The sequence below is a fragment of the Meleagris gallopavo genome, chromosome 7 (genome assembly GCF_000146605.3).
Source record: "Meleagris gallopavo isolate NT-WF06-2002-E0010 breed Aviagen turkey brand Nicholas breeding stock chromosome 7, Turkey_5.1, whole genome shotgun sequence".
Lineage (NCBI taxonomy): Eukaryota > Metazoa > Chordata > Aves > Galliformes > Phasianidae > Meleagris > Meleagris gallopavo.
Genome location: NC_015017.2, coordinates 10180567 through 10184528, shown reverse-complemented (window position 1 = coordinate 10184528; position 3962 = coordinate 10180567).

The following is a 3962-nucleotide window of genomic DNA, read 5'->3' as shown; positions in this document are numbered from 1 at the left end:
TGCATTTTGCATTTTGCATTTTGCATTTTGCATTTTGCACTTCTCCTTTTATATCATCCTCACAAATTCAAATTAATGTTACGGAAAAATTGTCACCAGAAAAAGAAGAAAAAAAAAGTACCCAAATGCAGTGGCAGTGATAAAAAGTTAAAAGGGTATTTTAAAAACCAAGAAAAATATTAAAACTAGGGACAAGTGTGCCTTACATTGTAGGACCACACAATGTAAACCCCACAGTAAAGGTAAAGACTTTTAATTACAAAGCTTCAGCTTACTATTTCCCTAAGACATTTGCATAGCAATTTAAAATACAGCACAGATTATTAAAGTTTTTTTTTTTTTTCTTTTTTTCTTTCTAACTGTGCATGTTTTTCTTGATCTAAAACAAAAAGCTTCAGGAATTCAAGAAATGAGGAACAAGAGCTAAACTCTTCTTGTTTGCACCTGCCAAGCCACTATAGTCAGCAAGCTGGTATGGGTGTAAACCAGGAGAGAATGTCAATCTTTGCATTTTCTGCTGTGGAGCTCACACTTGCTGGTTGAGAGGCGGATTGATGGATCTGAAGCAGCAAAAGTCTGCATCCAGATTTCAAAGTCCAGTCTGTCAGAAAAGGTGAGTATTTGGCAGCTCTGAATTTGACAAGTGCCCTAGAATGTTTTGGAATTCAGAGATGAATTTAGATAATTAGGTAAATACTAATTTTGATAATGAAGTGATTCTCTGCTTGTCTAGAACTTGGTTGTATGCCCTCATATGCCTATGGTTTAGATAGTTGAGATAGTTACTTCTGGTTTTCCAGACTCTTATAAAATTAGAGATCATTTTGGCATTTTTGAGTGTAGTTACTAGATCAGATTCTTGCTGCCCTCCAAAATGGAGGACCAGTTGCCTTGGGTTTCAGGAAGTCAAGTCAGCTGTCTTTCAACAGGAAAACCTTCTCCCCTGGCCTGTTGGATGCACATGCATGTTAGTCTGAGATCACGCACGGCTACAGGCATGATTTGGTACCGCTTAATACAGGCCTACAAGGGATGTGAAGGATGAAGGAAGCATTGCTAGGCTTCCCTGCTTAAAAATGTCCTTCTTTGCCCGAAGAACGTTTCTAATGTCGGGCCAGTCTCGTATGGTGCTTAGCTTTGAAAACATGTACTCTTGGCACTTTTATGTAGCAATTTCTGGAAAACTTTTCAGAGATTTCCGTTCCTTAAAGCCAAAATAAGAGAATGCTTTTTTAGGGTCAAGCCATGTAATTCCCAAGAGCTGTTAGTGCCAGGTGGGAATAAAAGTGGAGGCAGGGAAACTGCTTCTGTAAGTGTGTGGATCAGAACTGCCGTGTGCCTGTGTCCCAGCCTGGGTCTGGTTCTGTGCAGAGGATGGAAGAGGTGCTGCTTGGTGGGATGTAAGGGTTCTTTGTGCTGAGGTAGTGGACTTAGTTGAACAGCTTGGCATGCATTATTCACTGCAACCTAGCATTGAGTTTTGGCACTATGGTACAGTAGCAGTTTTTACTTAGTGACCAGTGTCTCTCTGAATTTTTCCATGAACAGTCAAAAGCCTTTGTGTCCAACAAACTCGTGCAGTTGTACTAGTTCAGGAGAACTCAGGCAGTGATTAAACAGGTCATGTCTGATGTGCTATGCATAAATAAGCCCGGAAAGTGCTAGTCTTTAGAAATGAAGTAACTATGATGAAGTGATCCACATTTCTTTCTGAAAACCAGAATTCACTAGGAATCAATGAAAAGTAATTAATATAGTTTTAAAAGCTATGCTATACGATTCCATGAATACTTAAGGCTAGAATGAAATAATACCCTATATTGGTCTTGAACCACAATGAATAATATGATTATTTTTACTTTGCAAGAGGTCACAATAAATGTTTGAGATTTAAGCTGCCATAACTACAAATTTAGCAGTAAGTAGGCATTTAATGATAGATTTCATTGCTGTGGTTTAGGTTTTATTTTGAATGTTTGTTTTGTCTTAAAAACACTAATGCTAAAATGTTGTCTCAAATCTTTATTTTCAAATTACTTATTATATTGCCATAAATTACAGGGTTCAGTAAAAGCAAGATTTAAAAGAAGGCATACTTTACTTTCTCATCTTTCTAAAAATAGCACAACACTTATGAAACACAAATTATCATTAAAAAAGTTCTTTTTATACAGCTGCAGTTGCCAGTGCTGAACTAGTGGCTTTCCTCCAAGTGGCACAACGGACTGCTCCAAAATTAGGTCTGTAATGGTAGAGGTTAACTTTAGGAAGTCTAAGTAAAACTGTAATCTCTAATTTCACCACAATTGCAATGTTTTCTCTCAAATGATAGTGAAGTCCCTGGGGTGAATACCTTGTAAATATGTTCTTAGGGCTTTTGTTGTTTTGATGCTTTTGCATTTTCAGCACATGTTATTAGGATCAGCAAAGGACCTAGGCTGTGACCCAGCACTGTTCAGAGGCTGAGTTGTTGCCAGCTGCAAAGGGTGGAGCACAGAGTTGATAGCAAGAAAACGCATGTGCCACGCTGGCGAGATGAGTAAACAAAGTTTAAGGGACATGTGTTAAACACAACGTGGACAGAAATGAAGCTTTTACATGATATTTTTAGAAGGCTTCAGCCTAAGGAAAACATTCACCTGGGTGACCTGCGGAAAAGTCTGGGGAACTGGTTGTTATTTAGTCATCAAGAAAACCTGTGTGCCTCCTTTTCAGTTGCCCTCATCAGTTCTTCTCTTCTGAGCTTATTTTTGGAAGAAACTCTCACATTTCCCCCAGTGAATCACAGTGTCCTTCTAGTTTGTCAGAGGAAAGTAGGGCTGACACACCTCAGCCCTGCACCTAAATTGTGCCTTGCAGGTGGGATATGACAGCTGCCCGCAGCCAACGCTCCTTGCTGGGCTTCTGAAGCAAGTCTGCATCACTGTTGTTCCCTCAGCTTGTGGGGTATTCCCCATAAGGGGGAACTTGAGGGATAAGGCAGCTGTAATGTCCCCTCTGCCTATTGTGAAAGGAGCTGCGTGTCTGCTGGCCTTTAGAAAGAAGGCTGTGGGGTGACTAGGGTGAGCCCAGAGAAGCGGAAGCATGTGGGCAGCGGTCTGAATAGGGCAGAGAGCAACGAGAGTCTCTCAGCACCATCAGGGTTTGACCTGGGCAATGTAAAAATGAAGAATGAGCTGTTTCAAGCCTACCCCACATAAACAAAATCGTAGTGCGGATCTCTTTTATGAGCTTCGCCAAAGCTCTTGGCCGAACGCGCTGCAGGCGGTAGCGCAGCAAGTAGGTGGCCTGTGCTGCTGCCTGTGCTCTGTCAGGAAGACAAAGAGTCTGGGAGAAGCATCAATCTGTTTCTCTTCACAGGGCTGTCTCTTTCCCCCTTTGTCAGTCAAAGGTGTCAATGTCTCTCCCCTCTATCCTCCCCCCTCCCCGAGCTGAGTAGTGTCAGTCATTCCTGTTTTTTCTTTTTATTAATGATTTTGCAAGGCTATGTCATTACTGTGCTATACATTTTTATACAGATGGCACGACTGTGCATTTTAATGGCAAATCTGTTTCTCACATAACGCCTGAACTGCAAAAAGACTTTGACAGACTGGTTCAAGGAAAACAAACTGCTTTTAAATGTAGCAAAAACTAAAACAATGCCTTTTGGCTTTCCTAATCATCTGAACTTAAAGGATGATTTTATTTGGACGGAAGAAATCGTAGGGGAAGAGTGGACCAAACTTGCACCTTGAAAAAAGGCAGGCAGAAAGAGATAAAAAGGTTTGTTGTTAATGAACTGTGTGTTTTGTTGAGCAGGGCAGGGAGAATTTATCCTTTATTCAAAAATCCAACAGTGTTTGATCAGAACTAAACTTGACCTAGTGATCTGTGACTCTGCAGACTTCAGAGCATCCGGGGTTCTGAATTTCAGGACAAACTGAGGTATCAGATTTCGAAGTGCAAAAAGTGAATGTAGA